A 21,263-nucleotide genomic window follows, 5' to 3' on the forward strand; every position below is an offset into this window, starting at 1 on the left:
AGGCACTAAATTTACACAGCCCCACATAACAGAAACTGTACCTGTATATTCAAATACAAATTTAGACAGAATAATAAGCAGTTTAATAGATCAATTGAATATTGAACACTCTGAATTTGCTGGAAAAGAGTCTGGATGGAGCCTATGCGGCTCTCCTCACAAGTTATATGTTAATATTTCTGAATTCAGCCCATTACAAGGTTCTACATATCTGCCATTACCTGATAATATTAAAAACAGAAGAGCCGTGGTTAATATAGAAAATACCGACCAGAAATGCTTTTTGTGGTGTATATTAGCTGCTTTGTTTCCAGTTTTAAGGCATCCTGAGAGAATAAATTATTATAAACAACATGAACACTTTTTTGACGATGCAATGAAGGGTTTAGAATATCCAATGTCTGTTCAGAATATTGATAAATTTGAAAAAAGGGCCGGGCATATCAATGGCAAACAATTATCTATTAATGTATATATTTGCTCCACTGGCAATTGCTGGATAGCACCTCTCAGAATCAGTGCATTTGATGATGAATCTGCTGTTCCTATTAATTTGCTCATAATTGAAGGGGATGGCAAATATCATTACACTCTGATACATAATCTTGAAGCTTTAGTGAGAACACAACTAGGCAAATCCAATACAATATTCAAGTTGTGCAGAAGATGTTTAAGTGTATTTGATGGTAGAAAAACGGTGAAGGGGGTTCCTGAAGAGAATGCAGAAATTGCTAAAAACAGGTTAATTGAGTATCGGAAATACTGTGGCAATCATAAACCTGTTCATATGGTGATGCCCAATCCAAATGAAAATGCCAAATTCAAAAAGTTAGAAGCCTTGTTGGAACACCCAGCATATATTGTCTGTGATTTTGAATCGAACCTCAAATCTCTTGCATCCTGCAATCCAGATCCTGAAGAATCCTCAATTACACCATACCAGCTACATGAACCTTCCAGCTTTTGTTATGTGGTTGTACAGGATGGTACTGCTAGTAAAGAATATTCATACATGGGACCAGATGCCATCAAAATATTTGCACATAAAATAGAAAATGAGTGCCGTGACATAGCATCTAATATTTTATTAAAATCAAAACTCATGTTGCCTTTAACAGAGAAACAGATTGAAGATTTCAACAATGTAGAAAAATGCCCACTATGTGATTGTGAATTTTCAGATACAAATAACAAGGTGAAACACCATTCTCATACAGATGGTAAATTCTTAATGGCCCTGTGTAATAGCTGTAATATTAAGATCAAGAGTCCAAGATTTATCCCCATATTTTGCCATGGAGCATCCAATTATGATTTCCATCATTTGATCAGGTACGAGGGGTTTGAGAAGCAGAATTTAAATATTTTAGCTGAAAATGATGAGAAATATATATCAATTAGCAAAACAATTAAAGTTAATGGTACTCCTATTCACATGAGATTTCTTGATTCTTACAGATTTTTATCTGCTAGCCTGGATACACTGGCCTCTCAATTATCTGATGATCAATTCAAAATCACACGTGCATTGTTTCCAAATCAGGACCTGAAATTAATTAGGCGGAAGGGTGTATATCCATATGATTATGTTACAGATTTTTCTAAATTTGATGAGTGTTCCCTGCCACCACAAGAAGAGTTTTACAGCAAAATCAGAGGATCTGGAATCTCTGATGAGGATTATCACCATGCCCAGTTGATGTTCAACAATTTAAAATGCAAGACATTTGGTGATTATCACATGGCTTATTTGAAACTTGATGTGACCATCTCAGCAGATATAGTGCAGACATTCAGAAAATCTTGTATGCAAAATTATGGACTGGACCCAGTGTATTTTTTCAGTGCCCCGGGCCTAGCATGGGATGCAATGTTTTTAAACACCAAAAAGCAATTGGATCTGATCAAGGATCAAGATATGTATCTGTTTATGGAGCAAGGTATAAGAGGAGGCATGGTGCAATGTTCTCAGAGATATGCCAGAGCAAATAACAAATATATGCCTGATTATAATCCAGAATTGCCATCAAATTATATAGTGTATGTGGATGCAAACAGCCTCTATGGTCATGCCATGATGCAAAAACTGCCATATGCAGGGCTTGAGTGGGTTGAAGATTTCAATATTGAGGATCTTAAGGATTTTGATGACCGTGAACATGGCCTATTCTTAGAGGTTGATTTGACAATTCCAGATTATTTACACAACAAATTTTCGGATCTGCCCCCAATTCCTGAGGTTCAGTGCTCACCTGGCTCTAAACAGAAGAAGCTCATGATGACACTAGAGTCAAAACAGGGCTATGTCATATATTACAAAAACCTCCAGTTCCTGATGCATCATGGTGTTCAAGTGACCAAACTTGGAAAAGTTTTGAGGTTCAGGCACTCAGAATGGTTGAAACCATATATTAATACAAACACGGAGCTTCGAACATCTGCAAAGAGCGAATTTGATAAGACCTTGTTTAAATTGATGGTAAATTCTGTATATGGCAAAACAATTGAAAATGTCAGAAAACATACCGATGTTAAAATAATTACTGACCCCAGCCGGAGCAAAAAATTGATAGCAAAGCCTAATTTCAATTACAGAAGAATTTATGATGAAAATATGGCACTTTTCAACATGAAAAAAACAAGGATTAAGTTTGATAAACCTATTTATGTAGGGGCTGCAATATTGGAATTGTCCAAATTACATATGTTAATATTGTATTATGATGTGCTGAAACCTTTTTATGGTGATAATGTAAAATTGATGTACATGGACACGGATAGTTTTATTCTTGATATTAAAACAGAAGATGTTTATAAAGATATGACCCAGCCTGAATTGTTTCAATACTTTGATACCAGTGAACATACAAAAATTCAACACCACCACAACAAAAAAGTGCCCGGCAAGTTAAAAGATGAGACACTTGGTGATGTTATTGTGGAATTTGCTGGGTTAAGTGCCAAGATGTACAGTTTTGAAACATGTAGTGGTGTTGTTGCCAAAAAAGCCAAGGGCATTGGCAGAGTAGCTGTGGAAAAAGAGCTTAAATTTGAAGATTATAAAAATTGCCTCAAATCCCAGAATTTAATCAAAACATCAGAATCCAGAATTCAGAGTGTGGATCACTTATTGACTAGCAATATTGTAAGAAAAGTGGCTCTGGACCCACATGATGATAAGAGATGCATTTTATCATGTGGAATACATACTTTACCATGGGGGCATTGTGATTTGAAAAGTGGCAATCAATGCCCAATTACAGAGCATGATTTGAAATAAATGAACATGCCTATGAACTTATTTGGGTTCAAAAAACAAGGTATTATGGACCTGCCAGCACCACAACCCTCTCCTGATATAATATCTAAACTGAGTGGCTTGTTAATTATTCATCTGAACAGCATATTTACAGATGTTGATGATGAAACAGGCAAAATATTGTACATATTTAACAATAATTTAAATCATTACCAATTACCTGTAGGTGGGCAATTGCAATTTATTACAACCCCTGAGGGTGATGTTAAAATTTCAGTAGGGAGAAATATTTACAGAATTAAGCACTCAAACATGGTTTCAGGCACTGTTTATACTGTTTCTGCTGGTGACTGCTTATATATTGAGGTCCCTGGATCTTATGACAAGCTTATACCCTTTTTTATAGAATTAAGAATCAGATACTCTATAATAAATAACTACTAAACAAAATGCCTAATGATATTTTTGGCCATACAAGACATGAAGATCACAGTGATGAGATTCTGATGCTTGATGTCAGAGTCAAGAAATTAAGAAGTGATTTACAAGCTTTACAAACCACACTCAATGCCAGTCTTCAATTAGAAATTACAAATTTGCAATCACAATGCATGGACCCTCTTCTTAAAATTGATTCTGAACTCAAGTTGCTGCTTCAGAAATATACTGATCTGGCGACATTGGATAATTTTCAAAGTTTGGAAGAAGCTGTTGCAGCTCTTCAAGCCAAATTTAAGACCCAGGCTAGCAACTCTGAGCAATTGAAACAACAATTGGAAGAGCAAATAAATAATGTCCAGTCACAGCTCCAAACAATTGTCAAAAGCATAAAATCACAAGAAGATTTTGATCTCGTGATTTCCACTCTAAAGGAACAGATTCAGTCACTCCAAATACCTAATCTGGATCCTCTGAACAATGCCATAGCCGAGGTTAAAGAAAAAATTGAGACACTTGAAAATTTTATGAACAATTTGCCCTCTTCTGAAGCTTTGAATGCAATAACTCGGAGTGTTGCAAATATTAAGCTGCAACTTGAAACATATGAAGATTTTGGAAAAATTCAAAGTTCCATAACCCATCTTGAAGGTACAATAGCAGCAGTGCAAAATGATTTGTCAAATGTATTAGAATCCAGATTGCCCGGTATTGTAGATACCCTTGTCAGTGTCCAGCAACAGATCACAAAGCTTGAAAACCTCAACACTGAATCTGAACTATCTCATTTTCATCACTTGATCGATGATATCCAAACAAAGCTTGAAATTTTACAACAATCCACACCCTCTCAGGCAGATATAGCCCTGCTCCAAAATGCTATGCAAAATGTGGCTGATGCTTCTGAATTACACAATGTGAAATTGGCACTTGAATTTTTACAAAATACAGTATCAAATCTGCCTACATCACAGGAACTTAAAAATATTAAGAGAGCAGTGAATCGCATATTGAAATCAGAAGATATCAAAAATATCCAAGCAGAGATCAAACATCTCACTCAGACAGTGGCCACTCTACCAACCAATCAACATATTAATGAACTGCATGCCCTATTTGAGGATATCAGAAGACAGGTCCATGATCTTACTGCTCAAAATTCAAAATTGACAATTGTTGAAAATTTGCAACAAATTGTAGCTAATATCAAGCAACAGCTAGGGACCATGGAATCCAATCAAGCAAATGCCCTGTCTGTTTTTGCCACCCAGCTTCAAGATATTGTGCAGCAATACAAGAGACTTGCTGTGGACATAAAAATCAAGCCAGGCCATGATGATGTTGTTAGGACCATCAATGAGCACCTTGAATCTGTAACAAGCAGATTGCTCACAGCAGAAAAAGAAATAACAGGCATAATCGAGAATCCAAAACATTCAGTAATTCTTGAATTGTACAGCATCCCCAACAAAGAATATGATTCTCCATTTACACCAGGTGGCAAAATATATATGCTGTCCCCTGCACAATTTTATTACCAGTTTTTTGTTGGGGGCACATTGAGACCAATCAAGATCAAATATTGGCTTCAGCCACAGGCACACCACTACCCTACATTATCAATAACAAATGCTGATAACAAAGTGAAAATCAGCAGTGTAGAATTAGAGGATTTTACAGACCCCAATACATTGGAAACAGCCTATACTGAAGATGATGGCACTCTGGAATTTAAAATACATATAGGGGACAAATTATATTTAGAAAATCCTGCAGTTTCAGCTGCTGAACACCCCATAGTTGCAATATTCTTGTTTACATATTATGTCTAGACAAATTATTGTTGATGAATTACACAGACAAGCCCGACATAATTTTAAGAGACTCCCAGTAGTCACAAAGGGCATAGATGATTTATGGCAGAGCGACTTGATTGAAATGTCGAGTGGACAGTTGAAAAACTTAGACAAAATCAACAAGGGCTACAAGTATCTACTCACTGTAATAGACACATTTTCAAAATTTGCCTGGGCTGTGCCACTCAAATCCAAGACTGGAAAATGTGTTACAGAAGCTTTTAGAACAATCATCAATCAGAGTGGAAGATCACCGCGCTATTTGCAAACAGATAATGGCAAAGAATTTTATAATTCAGTGTTTCAACAATTTATTAAAAGCCAGGCAATACAACATTATTCGAGTTACAGTGACCTCAAGGCCTCAATTGTAGAGAGATTCAACAGAACCTTAAAAAATCTTATGTATAAACAATTTACACTGCAGGGTAATTATAAATGGATTAATATTCTTCCAGAACTTCTACATAAATATAACAATTCTATCCATTCCACAATCAACATGAAACCCTCTGAAGTAACTTCATCTGATGAGCAAAAATTGATCAGCACTGTTTATTATCCTAGATACCAGCCAACAGCAAAAAAACCGAAATACAGGGTGGGGGATCAAGTAAGAATAAGCAAATATAAGCACTTATTCAAGAGAGGCTTCACAAGAAACTGGAGCACTGAATTATTTACAGTGGTTCAAGTTAAACCTGGGACTCTTAACACTTATATAATAAAGGATCACCGAGGAGAAATTCTCAAAGGCAGGTTCTATGAACAAGAGCTCAGCAAAACTAAACAGCCTGACACATATCTCATAGAAAAAATCATCCGCAGAAAAGGCAAAAAGTTACTTGTCAAATGGCTGGGTCATCCGGAAAACAGCTGGATCGATGCAAACAAAATAATAATATGAACACCTGGGATGTTATAAAAAGGCTGCCAGAACCTGAACAACAGAATAAGAGAAATGGCAAATTGTTACCTGATAATATTAGGTGCCTTATTGTTGGGCCATCTGCTTGTGGTAAAACTACACTATTAGTTGATAATTTTTTATTGGCACCCAACTGGTTAGACTGGAAAAACAGGCACTTGTATATCTTCTCTAAGAGCTTGGAACAATTAAAATATCAGCAGCTGATGAAGCTATATGATGAATTGGATATAGCCACTTTTGAACCAGATGTTAAGCCACTTGATGAATGTCTCGATAATTCTGTTGTTGTGTTTGATGACATTATATTGGATAATCAAAACAAAGTTAGAAACTTCTTTACACAGGGCCGGCACAAAAACATTGATTGCTTCTACCTGGCACAGACTTTTTCAAAAATTCCGAAGCAACTAATCCGGGACAACAGCAATTTTATATGTATATTTCATCAAGACCATACCAACCTCAAACACATACATGATGAATATGTAGGTGGGGACCTGAGCTACAATGATTTTTCCAAGTTTTGCAGCAAGTGCTGGAACCAGGACAGTTATGGATTTGTCACAATTGATATGACAAGAACACCCAATAGTGGCAAATACAGAAATAAAATCAACAATTTTCTAGACGTTGAAACATTTTCTAGACGTTGAGACGTATATAAATAAACATGAAAAGGCCAATTATTGATGATCTTAAATTAAGAGATTATCTTGTAAAAAGATTTAAGGGATGGAAATCAGAGAACCGTGGAATTTATGAAAAACACAAACAAACAGAACAGCCTGTAATTGATGCTATTAATAATTTAGGTAAGAATATCAAAACTGTTACAGAGCAAAATCAAAATTTGCTCACAGAGCTTGTACCTGTAGCTGCAAGAAACATATTAGATTATCCATTCACCCCACTTTCCAGTATTCATACACCTAGTCCTCCTAGAAGAATTGAGGCTAGTCAGGATCCTATTGAATTGGGTCTTCTTGCTCAAAAATATTTAACCACACCTAAAGACAACAAAGATGAGGTTTTTGGCTTATATGCCGACACAGAGCTTGATGGCAGCATTATTCATAGAATTGGCAATTTCAGAGTAACATTTATGGGAGATGATATAATTGTATATTCAGAATCTCGTCTTGGAGAAAAAGGTGCTTTTGTTAAGTATCTCGGAACACCTGGATTATGGGAACTGATGACCAGGAAAAGGCCTGGCAGCTATACAGATCAGGATTATGAGGATTACAAAGAAATATTAATAAAATCAGATGCTCTATACCAGAACAATGATCCCACACAAAAAAGGGTTAAGTCGAGCAGTGGGGCAAAATACAATAATTTAATCAAGCCCATATGGTCACAAATTAAGACTGGCAGTGGAATCAAACGATACAACACCCTGCCTAAAGAATTTGTGTGGGTTGATGATGTCAGGAAACTTGTAGATAGGTTATTGGTGATAGCTGGGGAGGAAAATGCTGGGAACCACAATTTTTACAATGAAAAGGTTGGAATTATGGACATGATAAGCACAAAATTGTCTAATTTTATAGTGAATGACACTAAGGGGATTGGATATCTCATAAAAATTATTAATACTCTACCACCTAAATTTTGGAATATTTCTGAGGGTCGGGGCCTTGTTAATGACATTATAAACAAGCTGCCATTTGAACTACATATTCCAGGCTATCAATATTGTGGTCCAGGCACAAAATTGGATCATAGATTAAACAGAGGGGATCCTGGTGTTAATCCTTTAGATGCTGCTTGTAGAGACCATGATATTGCATACAACACACATTCTGATCTTGACAAGAGACATGTTGCAGACAAGAAATTAGAAGAGGCTGCATTTGGCAGATTTGTAAGCAAAGATGCTTCTTTGAGTGAAAAAATAGCAGCATTGGGAACCACCATAGCTATGAGCACCAAACAAAAACTGGGGTGGGGGCTGTGAATATGTATATAATAAACCTACAATGAAGGCCAAGGGTGTTATGTATCAAATACCTTATGCAGGTCTCAAATCTCTTAAAACTATTGACAGTCTTTTAACAAAAAAGCAGCGCAAGAAAAAAAATTCCTGTCTTGCAAAGGGGCATGGTATGAAATTGTTGCTTAGTACCCCCCAATTAAAAAAATTACAGCAATCAAGAAAAAAATCACATGTGGGGGGATTTATATTTACCATCCCTGCTATCTTAGCTGCTCTCGGGGCTGTTGGGAGCTTGGCCGGGGGTTCAGCTGCCATAGCAAAAACAGTAATAGATGCCAAGAAAAATAGGGCAGAATTAGATGAGCAGAGGCGCCATAACCTGGCAATGGAGAAACAAGGCAAAGGTGTTAAAAGAGCCATGAATAAGTTTAAAAAAAACAAGAGCCGCTTACAAACCAAGATATTGAAGCTTTAATCAAGCCATTGGGCATCAAACATTTTAGAGGTGTGTACATGTCTGATTCTTTACCAGAACAACCACTCAACAAAGAGTGTGGCATTGTTAATTTGGATGAGTACAAAAATCAGGGCACTCACTGGATTTGTTATCTTAAATATTTAAAAGATGAGGCATTTGTGTTTGATTCATTTGGAGGTGTTCCACCTGAAAATTTAATAAAATATCTAAAATCAGCTAATCTCTATTACAATAATGCCCGTGTTCAAAATTTCAAAGATGTTAATTGTGGACATTTGTGTTTATCTGTTCTTAGATACATGTCTCAAATAAATAAACCATCAATTGAAGATTTTCAAAAAGCCTTGTGGTATCTGAAACATCATGGGGGTATTCCATCTCACCAGCCAAAATTCAATATTGAAACTCAAATTGCATGATGACATAGTGTATCCCAAAACAATAGCTCTCAGAGCATTTTATGGCATGTACTTGATCCCTAATATTACACACCACAACAATACAATTGCAGTTGGGGATGAAAAAATTGTCATCACTCCAGGGCAATATAATCTCTCCACTTTAAATGCTCAATTACCCAGAGGTATAGTGTTAAGTCAAAATTCTGTCACTCACAGAGTAGAGATTGTATCTGCCACAGAAACAGTGGATCTGGCTACTATAGGAGAGCTGTTAGGCTTTGAGAACAACACAAAACTTGAAGCAGGCATCAAACACACTGCTATGAATATACCTAAATTCTTAGCCATAGAGACTCTGAATATTCACTGTAATGTGGCTGAGGGTATGATCACCAAATCAAATGGCATAGGCACTCACAAACAAACAGGCATAATTGCAACATTCAAACCTAATTCTGAATTTATGGAGCCCATCATCTACAATCCATCCCCAACATTATATTTTCCTGTGTGCCACAACAGAATAGATTATATTGAATTGATGGTCACTAATGAAAAAGAAGAATTAGTTGATTTTGCAGGAGCCACAACAACTGCTATCATAGAGATTAATATTTAAATAAAAATACATACAATGGAAAATATTGAGAGTTATGAGCTACAATCATTCCCCCCAAACAGGAGGACATTTGCAAATTTAAATCAACCCAACACAGAAATTGAGGTTGATCTTGATGTAGGGGATGGCTTTATACACCCCCACAGAGCAGATCTATACATCAAATTTGATGTTGTAAAACTCGATGGTACAGATTATCCGGCAAATTCAAATATAAGACTTGTAGACAATTTTGTGCCGCATCTCTTCTCTGAAATTGAGATCAGAAAGCATGGCGTTGTTATAAACAGAGTGGATTATCCCGGCATTACCTCCACAGCTTTGGCCACATTAAAATTATCCAAAACCGAGGCTTCATACTACAAAATAGGCGGATTCGAGGCTGGTGATAAGATATTATCTAAAAACCACACAGTGCTGTTCCCTATGCGCCTATTGCCAGGATTCTTCTCAGATTATAAAGAAATTATGTGGAAGGGTGGGTTAAGAATCACATTTAGAAGAGCTGCAAATGATAATAATGCTTTGATGAGGTACAGTGCAATAAACTCTACAGGAGAAGCTCTGCCCAATACCCTACCAGATGCAGGCAAATGCATTATTCAGACTATGGAGCTAAGAATCCCTGTTGTTGAGTACGAGGCCAGTTATGGTCTTAAATACAAAGCTGATATAATAAAAAATCCACAGGTTCCTCTGCAATTTTATACATATCAATGCGTACAGAAGCCTGCATCTGGTTCTTATTATGAATTTGATGCCACAAATTCATTCTCCAGTATTCAATTTGACATGCCTGATTTTGTGGTGGTACTGTTTCAGACTGGAAGACACAACAATCAGGAAAAAAATTCAAGTAAATTTGATAACTGCAACATCAAGAACATATATCTTAAAAATGGCAGAAATGAGGTCTTTCCCAGAGAGAATTATAATTTAGACATGTCCAAGAATGATTTCCTTAAATTATATGAGGCTTTTTCGGCTTTCAAGAGGGTCACTACAGGCAATACTGACATGTACTACACACCAGATGAATTCAAGGCACAGAGACCCATGTTTGTAATCAATGCTTCAAAAAGGAAACAAGTTGTGGTGAATGACAGGACAAATATTAAAATTATCTGTGAATTCCATGAGGCATTACCTGATGACACCATATGTAGTGTTATTCTCATAGGAGAAAAATCATATGTTTATGATGTGAGAAATGAGAGAGTCACAGAGCAATTCTAGAGGGTCTCTGCATATTGCATTGTTTTAATATTGGATATGCAAGTTGAGGTTGAGGTCCAATTGAACTTAAACAGGAAGTAAATATGTGTGTATATAGGTGTGTATGTGTGTGTGTCTTGGCCTAGTTTTGAGTGTGGCCAATTTTTGACAGGATTATGGACAACAATCTCACAGAAATACCTTTTGTAAGTATAGGTACATCAATCTGAGGGGCTCTTCCTTTCTCATGGAATCCATGAGGGCTTTTTTACAAAAATCTTGGATTAGATGGGGGTTCCACACTTGAGCAAAAAGCTCATATGGGCATGTTGAGCTAGTTTTAAGTGTAAGCAAATCTGCTGGAGGAGGGCTCTTCCTTTCTTGGGTTTATAATACCACAAATACAACTACTGTAATGTGTTCGTGTTCGTCTTGTGTAGTAATTGTGCTGTCTAATGTGTTTGTGTTTGTCTTGTGTAGTAGTTCCTCCATTCATATTGGGGGTTAGGCGTAGAGCTGACAACTCTGCACTGTAAAAAGACATGTCAAGAAACAGCAATATAAGGCCATGGATGTTCCCAAGGTAAAATATTCCGGAGGTAAAATAGTCCCCCGTTCGGATCTCCGGGTGGGGACTACTTTGGGAGGTCCTTGGACTAAGGATAAGATCTACATTATGAATAAGGATATTAAATTAGGCACCTGGAATGTTCTGAGCCTTTACCGGCCTGAGGCATTTCAGTGTACAGTTAATGAGATAGTTAAGTATAAATTAGATGTAGTAACTATCCAGGAAGTTAGGTGGCCAGGAGAAGGGAATTGTAAAACTAAAAATTATACTTTTTTCTATGGTGGTACTGAAAATCATAATTTTGGAACAGGCTTTTCATAAATAATAGAATTATCTCGGCTCTTAAAACAGTAGAATTTATTAATGATAGGATATCATATGCATTTTTACAGGGTAGGTGGTGTAAAATTATTTTAATAAACATACATGCACCAACGGAAGATAAAGATGATAATACTAAAGATGATTTTTATACAGAGTTAGAGTAGGTCTTTGATAAATTTTCTCAGTATGATATGAAAATTCTGTTAGGTGACTGTAATGCACAGATTGGCAAAGAAGAGACATTTAAACCCACGATTGGTAAAGAAAGTCTTCATGCATTAAGTAATGATAATGGTAAAGATTGATTACTTTTGCAACCTCAAAGAATTTAATTGTGAAAAGTACCACTTTTAAACATAAAGATATCCATAAATATACCTGGTCTTCTCCAGATGGTAAAACTCATAATCAGATAGATCATATTCTCATTGATAAGAGAAGGCATAATAGTATAATTGACGTTCGTAAAAATAGAGGTGCTGACTGTGCCAGTGACCATTATTTAGTAATTGCTAAATTAAGAGAAAGACTCTCAGTGATAAATTATAAGCAACAAAATCTAAAAGTTCTAAAATTTGATACAGGAAAGTTTACTGATGAAAGAATTAAGAAAGATTACCAAATTAAACTGTCAAATAGATTTGATGTTTTGCAGGATTTAAATGATGATGAAAACATAAATGAAACTGACGTAAATAAGAATTGGGAGCACATCCGTAATGCTATGGAATCAGCAGCTAAAGAAAGTATAGGATACCATAAACCGAGAAAAAGTAAGCCATGGTTTGATAATGAATGTGATAATCCAATAGAAATAAGAAATCATTACTAGACTTAGGTGGTTAAATAACTCTGATGATCTAAACAATTATAGTAGAATAAAGCGAGAAGTTAACCGCACGTTTAGAAGTAAAAAAAGAGATTACATGAAAAGCAAAATTAACGAAATTGAAACAAACAGCAAAAACAAAAATATCAGAGATTTATATAAAGGTGTAAATGAGTTTAGAAAGGGGTGGCAACCTAAAGTAAACTTGATAAAAGATCAAGACGGTGATTTTCTAGCTGACCCAAGCGATATTCTAAATAGATGGAAGAACTACTTTAATGGCCTTTTAAATGTCCATGTAGGAGATAAATCGGAAGTAAATGAAATACACACAGTAGAACCATTAGTTCCAGAACCTAAGTTGACTGAAGTTAAAGATGCTATTAAAAGGCTAAAGAATTACAAAGCACCTGGTATTGATTTAATACCAGCTGAGTTAATTAAATATGTCAAATTCATAAATTAATTTGTTTAATATGGAATAAAGAAGAAATCCCTCAACAGTGGAAAGAATCCATAATTGTTCCTGTGTTTAAAAAAGGTGATAAAATGAACTGCAATAATTACCGTGGAATTTCTCTACTCTCAACAACATACAAAATATTGTCTAACATTATTTTAAGAAGACTAACCCCATATGCTAATGAAATTATAGGTGATTATCAATGTGGATTTAAACGTAACAGATCAACTACACATCAGACAGACACTTGAAAAAATGTGGAATATAATCAAAATATCCATCAGCTATTCATTGATTTCAAAAAAGCATATGATTCAGTCAAAAGAGATAAATTATATAATATATTAGTAGAGTTTGGAATACCTAAGAAGCTTGTTAGTATGATAAAAATATGCACCAGTAAAACAGAAAGTAAAATTCGTTTGGGCATTAATATGTCTGACAAATTTACATTTCATGATGGGTTAAAACAAGGAGATGCATTATCTTCATTGCTCTTTAATTTTGCCTTAGAATATGCTGTTAGGAAGGTAAAAGAAACTAAAGAAGGACTAAAATTAAATGGTATGACTCAGTTGTTAGCATATGCAGATGATGTAGACTTACTGGAGGATGATGTGAATACAATTAAGAATAATGCTAAAATATTTTTGAAAACTGCTAAAGAGATAGGTTTGGAAGTTAACAAGGAGAAAACTAAATATATGCTTACAGGCCGAAACCAAGTGTTAGGTAATAATCAAAATCTAATTATTGATAGCAACTCGTTTGAACCAGTTTCCAAATTCAAATACTTAGGAGTAATATTAACAAATGAAAATTATATTAAAGAGGAAAAAAAAAGTAGGATTAATTCAGGAAATGCATGTTACTTCTCTTTCATAAACTTATGTCTTCTCGTTTAATATCTAAGAAACTGAAAGTTAAAATATACAAAACAGTAATTTTGCCTGTAGTATTATATGTATGTGAATCTTGGTCCCTTACATTGAAAGAGGAACATAAATTGAGAGTATTTGAAAATAAGATCCTTAGGAAAATCTTTGGACCTAAAAGGGATGAGGAGACAGGTGAGTGGAGAAGGTTACGTAATTTTGAACTACATAATTTGTATTCATGACCAGATATTATTAGAATAATTAAATCAAGAAGACTTAGGTGGGCAGGCCATGTGGCACGAATGGGAGAGGAAAGAGGAGTTTACAGGAATCTTATTGGGAAAGAGACCTGTAGGAAGGCCAAGACGAAGATGGAGGGACAACGTTGAGTTGGACCTAAGGGAAATCGGTAGGGATGGAAAAGAGTATATAGATCTTGCTCAAGATAGGGAAAGATGGAAGGCCTTTGTTGCTGCAGCCATGAACCTTCTGGTTTAAGAAGGCTAGAGTTAGTTAAGTTAGTTAGTCTATCTGCTCCATGTGTCTCAATCATCTTCAGTTTAAAAATTAAAATGGATAAAATTTTCTCTTGAAGTTTATCAAATATGAAAATTCACATCCGAATTGACAATAAACAGGATTTTTAATTCAATTGCTCAAGGAAGTTTCGATTACCAACACAAAAACTTCAAAAGTGGTACTTTATGCCACAACTTTGGTCCTGCTAGGGTTAAAATATTGAATTATTATGCTTTTCAGAAAATGAAGAGCGTTTTAATTATTACATTTCGCCTAAAGGATCAAAACTTAATTTTTCGAGAAATTCACTTCAGACTCATTTTCTATACAGTCCATGCCAGAGATGATTTTCTTTAAAAAGTTGATTTATTTATTTTCACACCCTGAAAAGCTTTATATTTCTGACATTTGGACTATAGGATGAATACTTGATTCTTCGAGAAATTCGCATAAAATAAGGATATTCGTTTGAAACTCATTTTTTTCCACAGAGCAAGCCAGAGATGATTTATTTTAAAAATGTTGTATTATTTTGCTTTTCAGAGCCTGAAAAACGTTTTAATTCTAACATTCGACATTAGGATGAAAACATAATTTTTCGAGAAGTTCGCCTTAAATGATGGATGATATTTGTTTGAAACGAATCTTTTCAAAAAACCAACCCAGAGATGATTCTCATCAAAATGTTGTATTATTATGCCCTTCAGAGCCCTAAAACGTTTTAATTTTGACATTTAGACTATAAGATCAAAACTGAATTTTTCGAGAAATTCGCGTTCAATGCCAATAGTCACATGAAATTGATTTTTGATACAAAACAAGCCAGAACCGATTTTCAGAAAAATGTTTTATTATTATGTTTTTCAGAGCCTGAAAGGCGTTTTAATTCTAACATTTCGACAATAGCATTAAAACTTGATTTATCGAGAAATTCGCATTCAATCATAATATTCCTTTGTAACTCATTTTCTCTACAGACCAAGCCAAAGATCATTTTTTTTAAGATATTGAATTATTATGTTTCAGAGCTTGAAGAGCGTTTTAATTATTACATTTCGCCTAAAGGATCAAAACTTAATTTTTCGAGAATTTCACTTCAGACTCATTTTCTATACAGTCCATGCCAGAGATGATTTTCTTTAAAATGTTGATTTATTTATTTTCACAACCTGAAAAGCTTTATATTTCTGACATTTGGACTATAGGATGAATACTTGATTCTTCCAGAAATTCGCATAAAATAAGGATATTCGTTTGAAACTCATTTTTTTCCACAGAGCAAGCCAGAGATGATTTATTTTAAAAATGTTGTATTATTTTGCTTTTCAGAGCCTGAAAAACGTTTTAATTCTAACATTCGACATTAGTATGAAAACATAATTTTTCGAGAAGTTCGCCTTAAATGATGGATGATATTTGTTTGAAACGAATCTTTTCAAAAAACCAACCCAGAGATGATTCTCATCAAAATGTTGTATTATTATGCCCTTCAGAGCCCTAAAACGTTTTAATTTTTACATTTAGACTATAAGATCAAAACTGAATTTTTCGAGAAATTCGCGTTCAATGCCAATAGTCACATGAAATTGATTTTTGATACAAAACAAGCCAGAACCGATTTTCAGAAAAATGTTTTATTATTATGTTTTTCAGAGCCTGAAAGGCGTTTTAATTCTAACATTTCGACAATAGTATTAAAACTTGATTTATCGAGAAATTCGCATTCAATCCTAATATTCCTTTGTAACTCATTTTCTCTACAGACCAAGCCAAAGATCATTTTTTTTAAGATATTGAATTATTATGTTTCAGAGCTTGAAGAGCGTTTTAATTATTACATTTCGCCTAAAGGATCAAAACATTATTTTTCGAGAAATTCGCGTTCAATGCTAATTTTCGTTAGAAAATAAATTTCTCTACAGACCTAGCTAGAGATGATTTTCATTAAAATGTTGAATTATTAAGCTTTTCACACCCTTAAAAGCTTTTTATTTCTGACATTTGGAATAGGATGAATACTTGATTTTTAGAGAAATACGCTTTCAATGCTAGTACTCGTTTGAAACTGTTTTTCTCTACAGACCAAGCCAGGGTTCATTTTATTAAAAATGTTATATTCTTATGCTTTTCAGAGCCTGAGAAGCATTTTAATTTTAAAATTTCGACATTAGCATGAAAAATTAATTTTTCGAGAAATTCGTGTTCAGTGCTAATCTTTGTTTGAAATTAATTTTCTCCATAGACCAACCCAGAGATGATTGTCAACAAAATGTTGTATTATTATGCTTTTCAGAGCATGAAAAACGATTTTATTTGGACATTTCGCAATCAATGCTAATATTCGTTTGAAACTCGTTTTCTCTACAGACCAAACCAAAGATGATTTTCTTTAACCCTAACAGGACAAAGTCTTGATCTCTTAAATGATGGATTAAGGTTGGCATTTTGTGCCACCTTACTATTCCGCTACATTTGTTAGTTATTTTCCACTATAAGAATGTTTTGTTTAATATAACTCATAGTTTGTATATTTTTAATGTTTGTTAAGTATTTTTTATTTGGAAATGTACATCTGCATATTTATTATTAACAATAATAGAATATATCATTATAACATTGTAACACATTTCAGTTCTACATTGTCAGTATATTAGAGTTCCTCAGCATTACTCACTATTATTAGAAATTACACAGTTGTCACAGATCTGAACTTCCATGCAGTGTCTTCCACACACACATTTACCACAGTCATTGCATGAAATTGTAGTTCGTGAGAGTTTGTTTCTTCTTCTTTCTCCATTGGAAATGCAAATGTAACACCTATTTCCTTTTCTCGAAGCAGCTGCATAAGTAGATAATATATCTATGGGATTGTCAACCGTTGACCTAATTTTCCTTTGAAGAACGTTTTCCATTGTATTTGCATTCAATCCCTCAATGTTCTTTGCTCTATCTGCTACATAATTCTTGTTGCATAATTGGTTCACATCTGGCTCTATGGAATTGCTGTATATCCCTGCGTCCACTCTTGTGAAACTGATTTTGTGGGAAGGACCATTGAGAAACACTTTCCGTCAAATGATGCCAAATGAATTGAAGAGATGGCAGGAAACCGGATTAAATGTCGTGGTGCAATCATGTGTTCTAAATTCCAACAATTGAGCATCAAAGAACAGCTTTACAGCTGTTTACTGTTTCAGAAGTGTATCTATCATTGTACTACTTCTAAAAGGCTGCGGTGACTTCGCACTCTTGGCAGTGATATGATAGGTTGCACTTTCCTTGCAGAGCCCCAGGGCTCCACGGAGCACACTTTCAGAATTGCTGTCTTTAAACAACACAGGATGTTGAATACAAGAGAGTAAAATGGTGAGTCCTGAGGCTTCACCCTGAAAAAGCATGATATTATCTCCATAGCATACTATAACGTTAGTTTCTTACCCAAATGGTCCCAACATAGCAAAATGTTACAAAATTTTCCTCAATTTTACATTTTTCCACAGTTTTAAGTTTTTTCAGCTTTGTCCCCTGAAAAACGTAAAATCGAGGTTCAGCATCGTAACGTGACATCATTGATCAAAACACTACTTTGCAAAATTGTTCACCTTCATGTTACCTACGGCTCACTTGTAGCTATTTAATGTACATTGCAAGGATTGAATTGTAAAAATGTAAAGTTTGTTAATCAATAGATTGCAACGACTAGTTCAGAATAGAATAAATTTTGAATTTAATTTTTTGGGTCTGTTCTATGTGTTGTTGATTGATTTGCAGTAAATTGCAGAAAAAGTTTTTCTACCTTCAACTGAAGTTTTGTGTGTTATGTTAGTTCTGTAGTATTTGGTTTGGTAAGTGTTAATGTTTGTAAATATTCTTTAGTGGCGGGGCCCGATCGTACAGCCTCGAAAATTTTAACTTCAGATTTCAGTGTTTAACGTATCATCGAGTTTATATAAATTACAGGGTGTCTTATCAGTCTGGAATCATCTGGTAATTTACTTTTTCTGGCGAAGACATGGAAATTTAGTGTGTTTCGGGAAGATTAACGTTTTTGTGTTAGTGCATTAAAAGTAGGTTTTTGAACAAAGAAAGAAAGGACAAGCAGGACATTGCAAATTTGTTGTGAACAAACTATACTTCAATTTTGTACACTGAGTATATTACCGGTAATTATAATGGACGTTGTATATTAAATTCTCTTGGGCCCAAGTTCCTTTTGTTTTATTGCGATTTCATCATGCTACAAGTGCAATTTTTACATGGACCGACATACTGTGGAGTTTTAGCGATTGCTTAAGATTTTGTTCAATATATGTTTTCGTGGTTAGGTTAAGCAGGTCAGCTTTGAGTACTACTTTACTCTACCGGAGACACCTATCAATTATTTATCTCGCAATTTTTTACATTGGTAACGTACCATTCTGCATTGCGGAACATTTCATTATGTAAAATAATGAATTTCTAACGAAATTAGCTAATGTCTATTTCTTATATTAACGAGTACTTACTGTTGTTCCTTTATTTCCCACAAACCATCCACGGGTAGCCAAAAAAACCATTGATGTTAGCCCAAAAATTCACGATAGCCCCACGAACCATCACGGGGACGAGGGATACCTACTAGGTTAGGTTAGGCCTGTTAGGTTAGGTTCCATTAGCACTTCTTTCGTTCAATTTAGCATATACGGACAATAGGAGAGCATACTGTGCTCTCGTGCAGAAAGCAAATTGTGGCAGCAGCAATAGCGCGTCGGAAATAGATTTTCGTAGAAAAACAGATGCATTCCCATTAAAATGGATCAAAACTACATTCCCGAACACCAACAACGCTACAGAAAATGATTTGCGCAAGTACTTTCTCCTGTAAATTTGAAGAAATCCGTCTCCAGTATAGTAAAGTGTTACCCAGCTTTTATTCTCATAGCATTAAAATAAAGGGTTCCTCTATTCTCATATCCTCTATTTTAGGTATTTTTTCTCTTCATTGTACTTTATTATCTTGCTTTCCTTTATCGATCTTACTTTCGAGGGTTTGCATCTTCTTATTACTCTCCTCTAATTCTTCCCTAACTTCTTGTCGCTCTCTAATTATCATTTCTCTAAATTTTAAAGTTTCTTTTACTATTGTTTCTTCTGTCGCAATATTCATTTCTACTTCATCTATTTTGGAAATGTTAATATCTATCTGTTTCTTATTTGCCAAGCCTAATGTGTTTCTGTTTGTCTTGTGTAGTATCGGTGGTGTGTATGTATGTGTCTTGTGTTGTAGTTGTGCTGTCTAGTATGTTTGTTTTGTCTTGCGTAGTAGTTGTGTTGTCTAATTTGTTTGTGTTTGTCTTGTGTAGTAGTTGTGGTGTGTAGTTTGTGTATATATTGTGTAGTAGTTATGATGTGTTTGTGTTTATATTGTGTTATAGTTGTGATGTGTTTGTGTTTATATTGTGTTATAGTTGTGATGTGTTTGTGTGTGTCTTGTGTAGTAATTGTACTGTGTAATGAGTAGTTGTATTTGTGGTATTATAAACCCAAGAAAGGAAGAGCCCCCCTCCAGCAGATTTGCTTACACTTAAAACTAGCTCAACATGCCCATATGAGCTTTTTGCTCAAGTGTGGAACCCCCATCTAATCCAAGATTTTTGTAAAAAAGCCCTCATGGATTCCATGAGAAAGGAAGAGCCCCTCAGATTGATGTACCTATACTTACAAAAGGTATTTCTGTGAGATTGTTGTCCATAATCCTGTCAAAAATTGGCCACACTCAAAACTAGGCCAAGACACACACACATACACACCTATATACACACATATTTACTTCCTGTTTAAGTTCAATTGGACCTCAACCTCAACTTGCATATCCAATATTAAAACAATGCAATATGCAGAGACCCTCTAGAATTGCTCTGTGACTCTCTCATTTCTCACATCATAAACATATGATTTTTCTCCTATGAGAATAACACTACATATGGTGTCATCAGGTAATGCCTCCAAATATCTGCATTGTTTACGAGTATCTTGTAGAGAAAATAAGATTTGTAGGTATTTTTATTGAGAAGTACTTTCTTCTGTGTGTACATCCCATTTCTCTGCTGAGCGTACATGCAATCAATACCGCAGCGCCATGCCCCGGGGCTCGCAGGAACTAATTAGAGTTGCGAGCAGAACTTCCCTTTTCTCCAGCCACGTGGAGTTGAGTATTGATCCAATTTTTTCGAGAATAACACTACATATGATAAGCAACAACAACAGGGCCATCTATGTGCAAATGTCTGAACTCGGTGAACACTTGGGAACAAGTCAATATATCAATATTTTCAAGTGGCCTCCCCGATGGTGCAGTGGTAGCGTCGTCGCCTTGTAATCAAGGGGTCCCGGGTTCGATACCCGGTGGAGGCACAAGTGGTTCGGATCCCACTTTAAACTGTAGGTCCAGTCCCGATTAGCCTTACTGTGCATAAAGTGGACTTAAAACACCAAATCAATCCAATCCAATCCAATATTTTCAACTCTTTCTGTTAGTAATAGGGAATGGTAGTAAGCATT

The sequence above is a fragment of the Lepisma saccharinum genome, chromosome 29 (genome assembly GCF_977018435.1).
Source record: "Lepisma saccharinum chromosome 29, izLepSacc3.1, whole genome shotgun sequence".
In the NCBI taxonomy this organism is placed as follows: domain Eukaryota; kingdom Metazoa; phylum Arthropoda; class Insecta; order Zygentoma; family Lepismatidae; genus Lepisma; species Lepisma saccharinum.